Source organism: Vulpes vulpes, unplaced genomic scaffold, assembly GCF_048418805.1.
Source record: "Vulpes vulpes isolate BD-2025 unplaced genomic scaffold, VulVul3 Bu000000692, whole genome shotgun sequence".
Taxonomy (NCBI): domain Eukaryota; kingdom Metazoa; phylum Chordata; class Mammalia; order Carnivora; family Canidae; genus Vulpes; species Vulpes vulpes.
In genome coordinates this window covers 436,778-456,488 of record NW_027325675.1, presented here as the reverse complement: position 1 = coordinate 456,488, position 19,711 = coordinate 436,778, and the positions used below count along the sequence as shown (strand labels likewise).

General features: G+C 34.7%; 1 long non-coding RNA gene and 1 pseudogene across 1 annotated transcript in view; both read right to left on the bottom strand.

Annotated features, from left to right (window-relative positions):
• The window catches only part of LOC140596523 (uncharacterized), a 182,202-nt gene that overhangs the window by 76,524 nt on the left and 85,967 nt on the right, over positions 1–19,711 (bottom strand). The gene's annotated exons all lie outside the window — the stretch shown is intronic.
• Positions 14,712–16,122, bottom strand: LOC140596525 (mothers against decapentaplegic homolog 2 pseudogene; annotated as a pseudogene).

Genomic DNA, 19,711 nt, shown 5'->3' with positions numbered 1-19,711 from the left:
CCTAACTCTATACTGATTACTTCAAAAGTCTTTTTGTTTTGTTTTGTTTTGTTTTAACTAAGCCATTTATCCTGTTGAGTTGTGATTTTGCCAAGTTTCTCCATGAAGTTTCTTCAATATATTGGTATGTGTCCTTTATTTTCTTAAAATGGTTGTTAATTCTAGAGTCTTGATCTGATTTTGATTTTTTTGGTCTGTTTTTTTTTTTTTTTTTTTTTTTTATCCAAGGTTATGTCATGGGTGACATAGTCTTCCATCAGGAAGCACATACATGGAAATCATTATTTTTCCTATTCCATAACAAAATAATAAATTTAGCTACCTATATCCATTACTTCATTATGGATTGCAAAGTGTTGAAATTCTAATTTTATCATTCCAACTTCATGTTTAGCTGGACACTGCAAAAAGCAATTTTACCTTAAAAATCCTTTGCCTACTCTGAGGCAGTTTGTACCAGGAAGGCAAATTAAAAGCTTATTTCTTTTCATTTCCCAAAATTCAGAATATGGAGTTGCTTTCTAGAATCATTCAAAGTGGCATCTGTGTTATTACTATACATATTTAAGTAGCACAGTATCTTGGATTCAGATGTATTTAGTATGTATGTTTAGTATAATTATTACGTGTCTCGATGCTCAAAATTGTGCCATCTTTGGCCACTGAAAGCAAATGCATGATAGCATTTATGCCTTCTTGATACGACCTCTGTGGCAGTTTCCTCATTTTCTGATATGACAAAGCATTTGTATATTACTTGTCACAAAACTGGAATCAGTTATTTCTCCAAAGAACCCTCATTCATATTAGGGGGAATGATATTAAGAGTCTAGAATCTGCCAATAGTGATATTCATTGCTACTAAATTAGTCAGTCACTATTTCCATTCTTTTTCAGGGAATAGAGCTAAAAACTACACATACATATGCACATTGATCATAAGTTCATCCTGATATTCCTAGATAACGTATGTGACTTTGGATTTTTACTTAACATTTTTTATGTCATACTTACGTGTTTTTATACTTAAAAACAGGGCTCATAATCAAATTCTCATTATTACTAATTTGCTTTACATGCATTTTTTACATGTATGCCACTTTCGGAATAAAAATACCAATATTGCTATCAATAATATGATTAATGAGAACAGTTTATTTATTTATTGCAGTTTTTTTTTCTCTTTAAGACATACCTCATCAGACTACTATATTTTAAAATTACTTGATATATTTACTTCATATGAGCTATGCGACCAGCTTGGTATAGTTAAATTCATTTGTTTTATTTTACTTTAACTGTTTATTTTTAATTTTTTTAATTTAAATTCAATTTAATTAACATACAATTATTATTAGTTACAGAAGTATAACTTAGTGATTCATTAGTTGCGTAAAACACCCAGTCCTCCACGTATCAAGTGCCCTACTTAATGCCTATCACCCAGTTATCCCATCCCCCCACTCACCACCCCTCCAGCAACCCTCAGTTTGTTTCCCATAGTTAAGAGTCTCTTACGGTTTGTCTCCTCCTTTGTTTTCATCTTTTAAAACTTTTCCTACCCCTGCCCTACTTTCAGCTATTTTGTTTCTTAATTTCTACATATGAGTGAAACCATATGATATTTGTCTTTCTCTGACTGACTTATTTCACTTAGCTTAATACCCTTTAGTGCCATCCACATTGCTTAAATGACAAGATTTCATTCTTTTTGATAGCTAAGTAATACTCCATTGCATATGTATACTATATTTTATCTATTCATTTTTCTTTTTATTTTTAAGATTTTATTTATTTATTCATGATAGACACAGAGAGGTGGAGACACAGGCTCCATGCAGGGAGCCCAACACGGGACTTCATCTCATGACTTGGGGATCATGCCCTGAGCCAAAGGCAGATGCTCAACCACTGAATCACCCAGGCATCTCTCTATTCATCTTTCAATGGAAATCTGGTCTCTCTCCATATTTTGGCTATTGTGGATATTGCTGTTATAAGCATTGGGGTGCATGTGTGCCTTGGAATCACTATGCTTGTATCCTTTGGATAAATACCTATAGAGCAAATACTGGGTTGTAGGATAGTTCTATTTTTGACTTTTTGAGGAAACTCCATTACTGTTTTCCACAGTGGCTGCACCAGTTTTCATTCCCACCAACAGTGGAAGAGGGTTCCCCTTTCCCTACATTCTTGCCAACATATGTTGTTTCCTGAGTTTATTAATTTTAGCTATTCTGACTGGTGTAAATGATATCTCATTTTGCTTTTGATTTGGATTTCCCGGATGCCGAGTGATGTTGAGCATTTTTTCATATGTCTGCTGACCATTTTTGTATGTCTCATTTGGAGAAATGTTGTTCATTTCTTCCACCCATTTCTTCACTGGATTTTTTTGGTTTTTTGGGTGTTGAGCTGGATAGGGTCTTTATAGATTTTGGATACTATCCCTTTATCTCATAAGATATTTGCAGATACCTCTCCCATTCCTTAGGTTGGCTTTTAGTTTTGTTGACTGTTTCCTTTGCTGTGCAAAAGTTTTGTTTTTGTTTTGTTTTTTGTTTTTTGTTTTTTCTTTGTTTTTTATCTTGATGAAGGTCGAATAATTCTTTTTTGCTTTTGTTTCCCTTGCTTCTGGCAACATGTCTAGTAAGAAGTTGCTGTGGCTGTGATCAAAGAGGTTGCTGCCTCTGTTCTCCTCTAGGATTTTGATGGATTTCTGTCTCACATTTAGGTGTTTCATCCATTTTGAGTTTATTTTTGTGTATGCTGTAAGAAAGTGGTCCTGGATACCTGAGTGGCTCAGCAGTTGAGCGTCTGCCTTTAGCTCAGGTCATGATTCCAGGATCCGGAATTGAGTCCCACATAGGTCTCCTGCAAAGAGCCTGCTTCTCCCTCTGCCTGTCTCTGCCTCTCTCTCTCTCTCTCTCTCATTAATTAATAAATAAATCTTAAAAAAAATAAAAGAAAGAAAGAGGTCCAGTTTTATTCTTCTGCACGTGGCTGTCCAGTTTTCCCAGTACCATTTGTTGAAGAGACTGTCTTTTTTCCATTGGATATTCTTTTCTGCTCTGTCAAAGATTAGTTGACCATACAGTTGTGTCCATTTCTGGGTTCTCTATTGTGGTCCATTGATCTACGTGTCTGTTTCTGTGCCAGTACCACACTGTGGTACTGTCTTGATGATTATAGCTTTGTAATACACCTTGAAGTCCAGAACTGTGATGCATCGTGCTTTAGTTTTCTTTTTCAACATTCCTTTTGCTTTTTGGGGTCTTTTCTCTTTCCATACAAATTTTAAGATTATTTGTTCCAGCTCTGTGAAAAATGTTGATGGTATTTGATAGGGACCACATTGTGTGTGTAGATTGCTTTGGGTAGCACAGACATTTTAACAATATTTGTTCTTCCAGTTCTTGAGCACAAAATGTTTTTCCATTTCCTTGTGTCTTTCTCAATTTCTTTCATGAGTGTTCTATAATTCTCAGAGTACAGCTCCTTTACCTCTCTGGTTAGATATTCCTAGGTATCTTAAGGATTTTGGTGCCATTGTAAATGGAATTAATTCCTTGATTTCTCTTTCTTCTGCCTCATTGCTAGTGTCTATAAATGTAACTGACTTCTGTGCATTGATTTTATATCCTGTGACTTTGCTGAATTCCTGTAATAATTCTAGCAATTTTTGGATGGAGTCTTTTGAAACTTTTACATACAGTATCATGTCATCCATGAAGAGTGAGAATTTGACTTCTTTGTCAATTTGGAGGCCTTTTATTTCTTTTTGTTGTCTTATTGTTGAGGCTAGAACTTGCAGTACTGTGTTGAACAACAGTGGTGAGTGGACATCCCTGTTATGTTCCTGATCTTTAACTCCTTCGGATTTGCTTTTTCATATGATTTGGTTTTAAAATTGTGGAAAATCTGTATAAAAACAGAAATGCAACTTTTCTTTTTCTTTTTTTAACTTTTTTTTTTACTTTTGAGATCTGTGTTCATTTATTTTTTTTCTTTTTCTTTTTTTTTTTATTGAGTTCAATTTAGAAATGTGACTTTTCTTTATGTGCTCTTTACTCTGCTCTCTGTCTCTACTTACACATGCATAACCTTTTTATTTTAATTTATTGGCTTATGTTTAATTGTTTTTAATACACACATGCATACTTGTGTCATCCATCCTTTCTTAGATAAAACGGAAGCATACTTTCACACATTGTCCACCTTATTTATTTAAAAATATATCAATATCAATGCTTATAGCTTATTTTCATTCCTTGTTAGGCTTCATAGCCTTACATTGGGTACATGGAATTTATTCAATTAATCTCTATTGAAGGAAATCTGAATTGGATATATTCATTTACTATTGGTTTAAATTCTTTTCCTAGCTTTATTCATTACATATTTAATTTCATTTTCTCTTTTTATCTTTTTAATATAAATCTATTTACTATAATTTTTCTCATAACTTGGTTATCCTATAACTTCCAGTTGCTTTTCTTTGACTATTTCCAAAATGTTCTGAAATTTTAGTATTTTCCTTTAGGCCCAACAGTTGATTAATAACAAGGTTTTAATTTCTTTTTTTTTTTTTTTTTTTTTTTAATTTATGATAGAGAGAGAGAGAGAGAGAGAAAGAGAGGCAGAGACACAGGCGGAGGGAGAAGCAGGCTCCATGCACCGGGAGCCCGACGCGGGATTCGATCCCAGGTCTCCAGGATCGCGCCCTGGGCCAAAGGCAGGCGCCAAACCGCTGCGCCACCCAGGGATCCCAAGGTTTTAATTTCAATTTGATTTTTGTTATGGATTTCTAATTTTATTGTATTGTGATCAGAGAATGCTCTGTCTAATATTGATTTTTTTATTATGAATCTTCCTTGATTGTTTGAGGTATAGTCAATCTTCATAAATATACCATTTGCAATTGAAATCCCAAACAAGAGAGAGAACACCATCACGGCTACAGAAATTGCCTTCATGCCCCTTCGCTTTCAATTCCTGTATCCATTTACCCAGAGAAAACAATAATACTGATTGTTTTCTGGCACATGCTCACCTGGCTTCCTCTACCAACTCCCCTAAATGGATCATACAATGAGTAGTCTAGTGTGTAACACTATAAACTTCCTTCCAAATATTCCTAACATAAATTTTAGAACTATAAATTTACTCAACTATTTTAATATCTGTATCATATAGATTTTGATATGTTATGCTTTCTAGATCAAAATATATTCATCTTGTGTATCTTTCTGTAGATGTGCATACAGGTGAGAGAGGGATCTTTGATTTCTGAATTATTTATGTGTATAGTTAAACTTAACAAAATTTGTAGTTTTAAGAGACATGTTATTGATTACTGTAATCGCATTTTATTTATACAACTAACTCTGTAAAATATTTAGCTTTTTAAATTACTTAACATTTGCTTTAACTTTCATCAAGTAATGCATCTTGCTGAATGTACCATGTCTAATTGAAATGATTGCATATCATGAAGTTGTTAGGTTCAATATTCTGTAGATCACAATCAATTCCAAGTGATTGACAGAGTTTTTCTCAGAGATTCTATGTTTCCCTTGTTTTTTCCCCCCTGGTTGTGTTTATCAATTTCTGAAAGGCAAATTCAATATCGCACAATCTGCTTATGATATATTGTATATCTCCATATCTATCAATTCTTGTTTCACAAACTTAGAAGCTCTATTATTTGAACATATATATTTTTAATTGGTTGATATTTCCAAATATTTCACCTTTCACCATTATGAAATACTGCTCTTTATCTCTTGCAATTTATAGTTGTCATGAAATCTACTTTTTTCCCATATTATTCTAGTACACACAGTCTACTTAAGCTTCTTATACTTTGGGTTGGTATGTATTTTTCTATCCAATTACTTTCAACATCTCCATACCATTTTATTTAAAATGCATCATTTGAAAAAATAAAAAAATAAATTAAAGGGATCCCTGGGTGGCGCAGCGGTTGGGCGCCTGCCTTTGGCCCAGGGCGCGATCCTGGAGACCCGGGATCGAATCCCACGTCGGGCTCCCGGTGCATGGAGCCTGCTTCTCCCTCTGCCTGTGTCTCTGCCTCTCTCTCTCTCTCTCTCTCTCTGTGACTATCATTAAAAAAAATAATAATAAAAAAAAATAAATTAATTAAAAAATGCATCATTTGCAGAATTATACTTCTCCATTCTGTCATCATTACATTTAATTGGTATGTTTAGTTCATTACTACTTAGTTCAATTATTGATGAGATTAGATTTAATTTTAGAATCTTATTTTATTTTATTGCTTATCATTATCTTTTTTGTCTCATTTTCTTGACTTCTTTTGAACTACTGGGAATACTTTTAGACTTTCATTTTAGTTAACCTGAGAACATTTTAGATAAAAATATTTGCACAAATTTTTGGTGCCTACCCTATGGACTAAAATATGCTTCCATAGGTTTTTGTAGTCCACAAGAAATAACATATTTACATCGAACAGAAAATGTGGAAACTTTGTGACTATATATAACAAGTTACCTACCTCAAGTCCATTATACTCTACTTGTTATATATACATGTGTTATGACTACATACGTTCTAAACCTCACAAGACAGTAATATAATTTTACCTCAAAACAGTTATATATCATTAAAAATCTTAAGAGGAGGGGATCCCTGGATGGCTCATTGGCTTAGCGTCTGCCTTCAGCCCAGGGACATGATCCTGGAGTCCCGAGATAGAGTCCCATGGTTGGGCTCCCTGCATGGAGCCTGCTTCTCCCTCTGCCTGTATCTCTACCTCTCTGTATGTGTGTGTGTGTGTGTGTCTCATGAATAAATAAATAAATAAAATATTTAAAACATATTGAGAGGAAAATATATTTTATTCACAATTTTTTGTTATTATTTCTTCTAGTTTCAAGTTTTCATTTCATATCAGTATTCTTCATCTTATCCTTATTTTTTTATTTTATTATCTTTTTATCCTTCATTTAAAAAAATTCTTTTAGCATTTCTTAAAGTACAGGTTTTCTGGAAAAAAAATTATCTTTGTTTCTTCTACTTGAAAACATCTTTATATCAATTTCATTTTTATTTTATTTAATTTTTTTTAATTTTTTTTTATTTATTTATGATAGTCACAGAGAGAGAGAGAGAGAGGCAGAGACACAGGCAGAGGGAGAAGCAGGCTCCATGCACCGGGAGCCCGATGTGGGATTCGATCCCGGGTCTCCAGGATCGCGCCCTGGGCCAAAGGCAGGCGCCAAACCGCTGCGCCACTCAGGGATCCCTCAATTTCATTTTTAAAAGACATTCTCAGTGGATGCAGAAATCAATTTCGGTGGCACTTAAAAAGTACATTGTTCCATTGTCTTCAAGCCTATGTTGTTTCTGATAAGAAGTCAATGATAGTTCAAATCATAACCCCTTGTGCAAGACATGCTATTTTTTTCTGGCTACTCTGAGGATTCATCTTGATTTTTCTCTTTAACTTTGATTTTAGTGATTTGACAAGATGCCTAGGTCGTTTTCTTTGTTTTTATTCTACTTGTGTTTTGCTCAGCTTCTTAAATCTCTAAATTTGTATCTAGCAATACTTTTGCAAAAATTTCAGACACTTTTTTCAAATATTATGCCCCTGTGTCTCTCTGAGAAACTGATTACAGATATGAGATATGTTAGAGTTTTTAATATTGTTCCACATGTCCCTAAAACACTGTTCACTTATTTTTCAATCTTTCCTTACTCTGAATTTGCACAGCAAAAATCAAAACAAACAAAACCTGAAATATTTTATTAGTCTAGTTTACATAATTGATATTAAAGAATCAAATGTTTTTGATGGGATAACATTTTAGCAATAAAAATGGTGAAGTTTATTAGTGTTCTCACATTCAGATAACTTTAATCTGTCTACTAATTTGTACATGTATATATTATTAATCTACAACAGACACTGGTAAACTATGGCCCATGCACTGGCCATCTGTTGCTTCTAAATAAAGTTTTATTAGGTTACAGTCACATCCTTTTATTTTCAAATTTTCCATGGTTGCTTTTGCACTACATTGCCAGAGCTGAGTAGCTGCAACAGAGACCATAAGAAACAGACACCTATGGGGTACCTGGGTGGATCAGTCCATTAAGTGTCTGACTCTTGTTTTTGGCTCAGGTCATGATCTCAGAGTCTTGGGATTGTGGCCCAGGTTGGGCTCCATGCTCAGTGGGGAGTATGCTTAGTTTCTCTCCCTCTCCCTTTGCCCCTCTCCCTGCACATATTCTCTCTCATAAATAAATAAATAAATAAATAAATAAATAAATAAATAATTCCCTAAATATTACTATCTGGTTATCTTCAAAGGAAAAATTTGACAACTCCTGATCTAGAATAAAGATAATTGAAAATATACCACATCTTTATATAAATGAGCTTAAGGCATTCAGATGTATTGTTAAAAACAAACTATAGATTATTTTTTTGGAATAATTTGCTAATAATTCATTAAACACATACCTAATTAATAAATATATTCCTCCTAAGAAAACATTTCACCCATTATGCTTTAGAATATAAAAGACATTAGAAACATTAGCTTTTCAAATATAAATAGAAAATGATCCTATATATATATATATATATATATATATATATACTTTTTTTTAAAGATTTTATTCATTTACTCATGAAAGACACAGAGAGAAAGAGAGGCAGAGACAGGCAGAAGGAGAAGGCTGCCCAATCACCAATATTAAATGAAATAGTAATAATTGAAACTTAATCTACTGATATCCATATGGGCTAATTGTTGTTTAAGGAAGAAAAAATGTATTTTAAATAACTTAGCAATAAATCAGGAAATGTAGTAATTTTTGTCACGTGTCTCATCTGGATTAATTCACTTTAAAAATGGAAAATTAAAATTTTGGTGATATGGTAAATATATATTAAGATTTATAAAACCAATGAAGATGTTTTCCTAAAGAAAAAACTAGGGCAGCCCGGGTGGCTCAGCAGGTTAGTGTGCTGCCTTCAGCCCAGGGCATGATCCTGGAGACCCAGGATCGAGTCCCACATCAAGCTCCCTGCATGGAGCCTGTTTCTCCCTCTGCCTGTGTCTCTGCCTCTCTCTCTCTCTCTCTCTCTCTCTCTCTGTGTCTCTCATGAATAAATAAGTAAAATATTTAAATAAAAAGAAAAAGAAAAGGCTAATAAGCATTATCATTAAAAGACAAATTTATGCAAATGTTTTTTTCAAAATAAATCAAAGTAAACCATACATAAGACATTCTTATAAATAAGATTTCAGGAGGCATCATTAGATTTCTAAGTACTGAATTTATTCATCATGTAAAGATTATCAAGCATTTTAAGGATATTAATAGGTGGGAGTGAAGATTCAGTGCACCTATCATGCACAAATAGATTACAGATTAAATCAATATATCATTTTATATGAATAAAAAATGAGTTTCTGAGAATGTTCAGAAGTTGGACAGAAAATAACTCTCCTAGTTGAAGATACTAATGTTTGGCTCATTACCATAGGAAAAGATCCAGAAAAATAGATTTCCTCAGATCTGTGGCTGGCAGGTTCTAGAATAGAAACTTGATCACATCAACAGGAAAGGAGATTCTAGAACATACTACCATGAATTGAAAATGCAATCACTTCATTTAAAGAGTAAATGGAGGAGACTGATGCGTACAGGCTCTATGGCAGTTGGCCAAAGTCAATCAAAAGTCACTTAAGATTTTAACAGTGACTGACTGTGTATACATTTCTTTAACTAGTACTGGCTATATTAAAGTCCTACTTAAAGGATTTTATTTATGTCAAAGAATTAAGACAAGAGCTAATATTTACGCAGTGCTTAATCTTCTTTAAGAACTGTTCTAAGTGCCTTATTTTTTTTTAAGATTTTATTTATTTTTCCATGAGAGACACAGAGAGAGAGAGAGGCATAGACATAGACAGAGAAACAGGCTCCATGCAGGGAGTCTGATGTGGGGCCAAAGGCAGATGCTCAACCTCTGAGCCACCCAGGCATCCTTCTTCTCGGTGCTTTAAAACATTAAATTATGTAATCTTCACAAGATTTTGTCAGCTTCTCTATTAGCCCAGACCCACACCAACTGCCTTAGAAACTTGTTCTTAACTACTACTCTACTCCAAAACCAAATTTTAAAGAGATAAATATTTAATTATACGAAGTTTCAGAGTCACCAAAGCCATCTTCACTTCTCACACAAACTACAAGTCTGGGGGTACCCAAAACCACCTTCCAGTTTGTTAATTTACTCAAGATTCACAGAACTCACTAAAAGCTATTATATTCACAGGAACTAATAGAGTGAAAAGATACAAATTATAGGAAGAGGTTCATGAGATAGAGTCTAGGACATTTCCAAGTTTAAAACTTCTAATAGTTCTCTTCCAGTGGAGCTGTGAACAATGGTAACAGTTCCCAGGATTCAGGTTTAACAATATACATGGAATATGTCAACAAGGAAAGTTATCCAAGTCCTGGTATCCAGAGTTGTTTTGTTTTGGTTTGGTTTTAGATTTTTATTTATTTGAAAGAGATAGAGTATGAGAGGAGGAGCTGAGGGGCAGAGAGGGAGAAGCAGACTCTGGTCTAGCAGGGAGCTTGATGCAGGGCTTGATTCCAGACAGGACCCTGAGATCATGACCTGGGCTGAAGGCTGACACATAACCAATTGCACCACCCAGGTGCCCCATGGTATCCAGAATTTAATTGGATTTTGGTCATATAGACATGCCCATATGGCTGACCTAAGTCTAGCCTCTCCAGAGGTCCAAAGCTCCCACAATAAATACCAGTATACACTATCAGACATGTCCCCAGGCCCCCAGGCCGATAAAGGCATTTTATCAGGCAAGATATCCCAAATAGTTAGAGATCACCCTCTAGAAAATGAGGACAAAAGTTCATCTCTCTTTGGGTAAGGTTAATTTTTAACACGCGTCCACTGCTACAGTTCATCTTGGTTGAGCTCTTCATGATCATACAAGATACAGAAGGATAATATATTTTCAGAGTTTAAAGGAAATAATAGAACTAAATGATAGAAACACAAGTATTAAATCTAGTTGCACATTCCATCTTAGCCAAATACACTACTTCTTTAAACTGCAAAGTTAAAATCCTTTTCAAATTATTGCTGTATGATTTTGGAAATATGCTGCATATTTTCCTGTGCTTGAAAATGGAAAATATCTTTGGAAAGGAAATACATACTCAAAATGATTGTTATAATTTGTCCCCCTTCTGTCATATATGCAAGAGACTTCTAAGAAAGATACAACCTAAAATATAGTAACAAATAAGCATACTGCAATTTCACGTCTTAGGAAATTATCATTTTCCTAAATTTTGAATAACATTCTTATTGACAAAACATTCAGGGAAGTTGCAGAGGACAAGTATACACCCTTGCTTTGTAGTCAACATAAGGTACAAGAATGACAAAGTAGAAAAAGCACAGTACAGATTAGCTAGATTGTGAAGGCACTATTTGTGATACATTACAGAAATATGTTCCCTAGCTTTATGGAACTGGAAAGTTCCATAGTGGAACTTAAAAAGTGGAAATTAAAAAGTAAGTCCTTTAAATAAACTTACTGTTCCAAACTAACCATGGTAAACTCCATGTATCAGTGGAGAAATAGGCTTATTTGGATTATGTTATAAATGTGCATAAATCATATATTTTGCTTGTTCTGGATACTGTACAGAATGTGGTAATGTGGAATTTCCTTTCAATATTTGGAGTACAGCTATTAGGATATAGTAGCTACTAGCCTTCTGATGTCTTGCACTGAAAATAAAATGCATCATTTTGGACATTCATTTTCAATTTCATCTGCAAGGAGAATGGTATCATGTACAAGATCTGACCAATCGAGTGGTCACAAAGATCAGATTATACTCTTACTACCACTAAAATTTCAAACCATCAACAGAATGATAATATATCATTCAAATGTTTCCAATTTTTTACATTTTCTAAGGCACACAGGAGAATTTCTTTTAGCAAGCTAATGCAACTAATTGGATATTTTATTTAATTCTAGTTTCATTAAGGTCATGTTTATAATGTTATTAATCAACTTCCTCATTTTTTATTAACAGATTAATGGTAAATAACACATTTTAGATTGTTTTGTGCATTGAACCTCTATTAAAAATATATTTATATTTCAGAGGTGTCTCATATAAAGTCTCAGAGGGGCAATTATTACCTCGATTTCTTAATATATTCCAATTCTTTGGCTAAACTTTAAAACTATAATTTCTGATTACTAAGCCAAAATCATATATTTTTAAAGGTATTGTATTGAAAATTTATCTCTTAAACCACATGGTGGTACTGGGGATGGGAGTGAGAAAAATCACTCTTTTTCAAAGATATTTTTAGCTCCAGATTAAAATAAATGGTCATACAAAAGGTGGTGAATGAATAGATTTTGAATAAAATTAATTTAGATATATGTTATAAGACTTCAATAAAAGATATCTATGAGCTGCCTCAGGCTTGGGCAAACTGTTAAACATTTCTCATGATAACTAATCTAATAAACACCCAATAACAGAATGAAAAAATTAATAACAATCTATTAGTTCCCCTACTTTCACAACATTGATTCTGCTCACAGCTATCAAAGGGCAACTATCAGATATGTGTATCATTCAACACTTTCTTAAGATAACAGGAAATAGGAACTATAGGCCAAAAATAAAATGTAGGCTACAGTTGATGCTTCTAAATGTGTCTCACTTTAAATACCAAACTGGTACATAATTCTAAAACTATGAGAAGAAATTTGATTTAAGAGAAAATAATATATTTGTCATCTTACAGATTTTTATTTTTGTTTTTTAGATGGAAAGATTGCAAATGTATAAATTTGTATAAACTCTCTACAGGCAAAGTCAGGCAGACTTCAATAACAGGGAAAATTCTTATTGGCAGTAAGTAATCAGTAAGACAGCCAGATGAAATGCCTTATTTTCTAATTTCTAATTCGAATTTTTATTTGTTTTCTAACATATCAATATATTTGCATTATTATTTTTTACAAGTGTGTCCACTTAACACAGTAAATAGATTACTATAATAGATTAATAGATTAGTGTTTTTGTTTTGCTTGAAGACTGATAGAATTCTCTTGTTGGAAGATGTTATTATTTTGTTTTGTTTTGTTTTGTTTTGTTTTATTTTATTTTATTTTATTTATTATTTTATTTTATTTTATTTTATTTTATTTTATTATTTTATTTTGTTTTATTATTTTATTTTTATCTGCTCCCTCCAAAAAAAAAAAATATTTTTGGTAAAAGGTGTTGTGCCCAAGATTGCGAATCCGAGAAACCACCGAGGAGCCCACACCGATGCAAGTACACGAGCGTTTATTTACAAGCTCAAGCTTGGGTCCAAGTACAGCCAACACAACGGAGCAGGGACTTGGACCCCAAGGTGGTTTCCAGCTTAGTTTTATCGGCTGGTCTAGGGGACCTCCAGAAGGGGTGGAGGATTTTCTCAAGTCTGTTTACATTCTGATATGGGGCTTTCAAGGGCATTAAGCACGGGGGGGGGGGGGGGGGGGGGGGCATTGGGGGGGGTGGAGGGGCTGAGATGTCTGTACTTGTGCTAATGCTGAACTTGAGGTGAAATGGCCTTAATTTTCTCAGCCTCCACAATGCCCAAGAAGACATCAGCGTGTCTTTAAAATCTCCTCTTCCTCCTGTACAGGAGAGTATTTCCAGAAACGAATTTTCCTATTTAATATTCAAACGCAGAAAACCTATTCTACAAGGTGCTTCAATTGGTGGGACTTTAAGTGCTTTTTCCTCTTTTAAGTTTTTAGACAGTAAACAGCCCATGGGGCTATGACAAACACTATGACAAAAGAGTTGCTACATTTAGCCTTTTGATGGGACTTGATTGGCAATAAAGCTTGATGACATGCTTAAGCAACATACCTGAAGGTGAGTTACGGACAGATTAGGCTAGGCAGGGCTAGGTAAGCAGCCATGGAAGCAGGCTCACAAAAATCCCCAAAATGCTGAGGTGTCTGGAAACCAGAGATAAGAGAACAAGCCAGACCACACTGCCCTAAGGTGTGGGTGAGGAGGGTGTCTTGTTCTAACACCTACTGTAACCAAAAAAATCATCAGACTCTAAAAAGGAAGAAGCCATTAACGATGTTATCACTAGTCCTTACTCAATGGTGATATCAATGGATATTTTAAAAGGATTTAGGTTCCCTGATCAGGCTTTCAGTAAAAGACCAACCCTACAAGCCCTCAGTGGCAACATTGTCGGGATCCCTCTCACTCCTAAGAGCTTTCTCTGTATCTTTACTTAATAAGCTTCTATCCTTTACACATGCCCCTGTGTCCTCAAGATTCGTTCTTTGACTCTGTGAGACAAGAACCAAGTTCTCTGTAACAAAGGGATCATATGTGAGCTAATACTTTGTCCAACCACTGTAGAGGTCCATTCAGATGAAGTTAATCCCCTTGGTGCTGCATGGCTATGAATGAATGAACACACAGTGGGGGTCCCAAAGCCTCTAGGGCTAAGGGCAAGCTCTTGCCCTTGCAGGCTGTATTTATTCAGTTCTCAGGCAAAAGCAGACAAAGCACGCCCTCTGTTTTTCATCCCAATCTACTTTAGAGGTTGTTTACATATTATCTGAGGCTAGGCCGCCCTTTCTCAAGGGACAAAAGGAGGAATCCATACTGTTTAGGCCTGACCTTGCATAAGATAAAGTCTCCGTCTGAAGCACCACATTCATGGCATCTTTGTAGAGGACAGTTCCTTCTGGAAACCTTCTTATGCAGTCATTCCCTAACACAATCTGGTGAGTGTTCGTTACCATGTGCCTTCTGTATTCTGCTTCCTAGTATTTCACAAAGCTCATTCTTAGGATGCACATCCTAGTTGATACACAGCTTCAAAACTCTGATTAGCACACTGCGGGAAGAGCAGCAAATTCCTGGTTAGTGAAGATCTTCAGACTGCAGCCTGGTGGAATTTTATGCTGTTGCAGGGTGCTAGCTCTATCTCTGAGGATACTTGGGGCTCTGCAAAGACTACAGCATCACTTTAGGCACTCGGTGAAAAATTCCCCACCTATCTAATATAAGCACACTCCTCTTCCTGTATGTCTTCTTGTCATTTCTACAGTCACATTTTGGTTGATATTAGAGAATAACCCTATGCAGAACCTTTCTGGGTTTGATGGATCTGTGAAGCCATCTACACTGAGTGAGAGCAGTGATGCCTGAAAATTCTCTCCAACCCTCCGGTTTAATTCATAATATGCTACTGAACACCTAAATGAGTAACTGGCTGCAAATTCAAACTATGGTTAACACAGAAAAAGTAGTAGGAGATAGTTCTGCTGAAGATCCTATATCCGTTCATCTGTTGATCATGTTTTATCCAATTTCCATGATACATCCAGGAGATGGAGTTTCTGGGGTGTAATTACTCTGTGGCTCGGTTCTCACTAGGAAATTAGTATTTCCAGGAATGGAGCAGGTATAATCATCTAGAGGTGACAGTTCTATTAGGATTTCAATACTGGAAGCAAAACTTGTGTCTCAAATCTCTGGTAATAGCAAAGTGTAAACATACTTCAGATCTTTTTAAAGATTAAAAGCACATTCACAGTTTACAATTGCTTTGGTTTCATGATGCCTGTGAAGATCAGGCCAGTACCACGGTCAGCGACACATAAATGCAGCTGTCCTTTTCAATGGGATACTTGAAGACAACCATCAGGAGACCTGGTTTGCTCAAAGAAGCTGTGAAGGCCTGTCTTATCCCACCGATCTATCACAATGGGTGTCCTCAGTTTCTGAATTTCAGAGCAAGTGCTTGGTATGGTAAGACATTTAGTATTACAATTTTGAGTGGTGATGGCTTTCTCAAGCTTATCTAATTGTCCTGTTTTCTTTAGTTTCTCTGCCAGACATTTAACTGCTTTCTCAAACCACTTTTTTTTCCCATTCTGTTGTCCTACCTGCTCATCCACATGATTTCTTCTATCCCAGCAGTCTCTTCACAACTGGTGGAGTGAATGCCAAATGGACATGTTTTTACTAAAGGCAGCAATCCACACTAAGGAAATATCCTTCTTTATCTAACCTAAAGTGCTGCTGACCATCTGTCCTTCAATGCCTTGGCCCAAGGTCCCTTCCATGGTCTCTTGTCTGCACTATAGATAGAGAGGCCTGTTGAGGGCCGCTGCCCTGGTCCACCTTTTGTAGTCAAGCCAGGAGTGGACACTTGCTCACCTGTTGAGGAGATTTGGGGGCAGCCCCATGGAGTGCCCTGAGGACCAGACAAACCCACACCCTGAGCAAAAGAAAGTTTCACAGAGGCTCTAATGCAAAATTTATTTTTTAAAATGTCAGACATTAGACAATCATTTTTAAATATTATAAAACAAACTTTCTTTGAAGTACACAATCAATAAATCACCATTTTGTCACATAAATCTAAGAACTTTTGTAAAAATCAACTCTATACTACTCTGATTTGAATTCAGATTTTTTAAAAATTCTAATTTCATTAAAAATCTAATTATAGTATAATAATCACAGCAGAATCCAACTTGTCCCTATGCCATCACATATACAAAATCTCCTACATTATAACTCAAATCAGTATGTCCATATCTGAAGTCATTTATCCTCCAGCCCAAATTTGCCAGTGCTGGTGCTTTTTCCTTTCACTTTGTCTAAATGAATGATTATCAACAGCAACTACCCTAACACCTAGCCCAGAAACCTATGTATAATTATTCCGTGCCCCATTTCCTACCTCGTGCCAATATCTTACAAACTACATGTGCAATTCTAGTTTCCAAATGCTCCCTAATTTCTCTCTTGCTACTTGCCACTAATTTCATCTTGCTATCATTAATTCTCTGAATATCTGCAAGTTATCACTACTGCCTGACAAGTCATTCTCCACACTTCATTCAAATTATAATTCCCCTTCCTTGAAAATATTCAGCAATGCCATGCTTACTAAATTACTAAATTACTTTTAATTTCTCATTAGTGCTTGTCTCTTATTTGTTCCATGTCATGTAATTGACCACAGAACACTGAAAAACATTGTGATTACATATTTGTTTTCTCTGTGTTTAGGTATTTTTAAAATATTTTTTATTTTATTCATTTTAGAGAGAAAGAGCGAGAGCATAGCAGAGGGGAGGGTCAGAGGGAGAGGGGGAAGCAGGCATTCCCAGTGAGAGGGAGCCTGATGTAGGACTGGAGCCCAGGACCCCAGGATCATGACCTGAGCTGAAGGTACACCAGATACTAAAGTGACTGAGCCAACTAGGCACCCCTGTGTTTTGGTATTTAAGAACACCATCCCTCCAGATAGACTACCTTCTCAAGGTAGATGACTTTAAAAGCATCCTGAATATTTTCCTATGCCTAAACACCGCAAAATATCTTTGGTAAAAATAGATGAATTACATAATACTTTCTACATTTACTAGCTGTGTAGTCGTGGCCAAGTTACTTAAATAGTGTACCTCAGTTTTCTCATTTATTAAATGGAGATAGTAATATCACATAGGATTGCTATAAAGATTTCATACATTTATATGTTAAAGAACATAGAGCAGTGCCAGGAGCATGTTAAGCACTATATAAATATTAGCTCTAATTTTATAAATAGTGTAAGAAAACAAGAAATATTTCTTACCATTTTCTAGGAAAGTAGTTATTAAAGTTGATGCTAAAATACTGTATATTAACAGATATATACACAATAAGTGAATTCATAAAGAAACTCAAAATGATTATTAAATGAATCAAAGATATTACCCATCCTCCCAAACCTGGAAGATATGGTAAAATTCTACATGCAGAGGCATTATAAAAAAAATTAAATACTTAATGTCAGTAATATTACAAGTTATAAATATATTAAACTAAATAAATCTTTATCAGTTCCATCATCTTGTTCAGAAAATAAACACAAGCAGTTTCGTTTCTACCATTTTTGTAATTGATTGTATTCTTATTCAAGATAACCAAAATATCATGCCCTTCTATGACTAAAGGCATTAGGATTCAAGACATAGATTTTTATCAATGACCATTAAGATAGTAGTGTTGAATTCTCTCTCATTCTTTATTTTACAAGGCATCACCCTATATTACTTTAGGATTATAATGGCCTTTGTACATAACTGAGCTACATATATTAATGCTACAGTTTTTTTAGTGGTGCTAACGGAAGTCCTTTTATAAGTACAAACTCCACTGTGAAATTATCATTCAGATACAGACTAAAGTGTGTGAAAGACAAGATTAGACTATTAGCCCTCAAATATTTTTGTGAATTTCTTTTATCAGTCTCTTCTCAAAACATTATCCTAAAGCATCTTCTCTGGAAGAATGCAAGTTTTTATGATAGTAATTTGGAGTAAATATTTTGGAATGTGAGGCTCTCTCTGTAAAAGGCTGACCCAACAGTGTGGTTCTAGGCAGCCAGAGAGCAACAGAAGATGTCAATATACAATAACACTTAAGAATTCTCATTTAGAGTTTTTGTGTGTGTGTGTTTTTACACTAAATGAGCCATACTTCTTGCAACCCCAATACTCTGCTGTCCAATATCTTTTCATCTAAAGACGTCACCTTGTGGAAGCTTGTTCTGGAATCTCTTTCCTACTGCTAAAACAACCCCAGGAGTTCCCATTCCCATTGCTTACTTGGGGAAAATAGACCTGCATTTCCTGACGGAATTTTGAATATACTTTCCATAGAAACTAGGTTATGAGTTGTGGTTACTAACAATAGAAATGTTGCAGTCAATATATTTCTCTATGACATTATGGTAAATAGTATTTGTGAACTTGCTTCAACAATTAATCACTTGTAAGGTATTGTTTATAAGAGGAATTTTAAAAATCTGCATTTCAAAGTGCTAAACTTCTTTGCAGGCAGCTTTTGGAACATAACAAAATGTTAGTGGGGGAATATGCTAAATTTATATCCATCAATGAGAATATTCTACCATAATGTTGACCACAATATAATAAACTATTTGTTAGCTTTAACTGCACTGAATTCAGTGACTGAGAAAATTGAGTCTGAGTTTTTACAGCTACTTTTAATTTCTCATTAGTGTTTGTTTTAAAAACACAGGAACAGTGAAATACAGTGAAATACATCAAATACACTTGACTAAAATCTTGAAGGGGGAAATTGAAACATCAAAATAATTCAACTGAAAAAAAATTAATTATAGATAGATTTAATTTACTGAAAATATCACTAATGACTAACAGACCGCTAAAAGTTAACTATTGGGTGGTAGTAGAGAGGGGAATGAGTCAATACGTAAACTATTAAAGGATGAAGAAATTTAGCATTTTTCTTATCAGCAAGCACATATATATATATTAAAAACACTATTTTAAAAATCTGGCAAGAAAAAACACTTATTAAAGGATATTCACTCAAGTTCTTTCCATCATCCAAGAACCATGCTACAATTACTTTATTACAACATCTCAGGTTTTGAAATTTTATTAAGAATGAAAGAAATATATTGGAATTATTGGCTGGAACTTGGCAACAGTTATTTCTATATCACCAACTCCTCCTCATCAATCAAGAAATTGTCAGTTTCCCCATGGAGTAT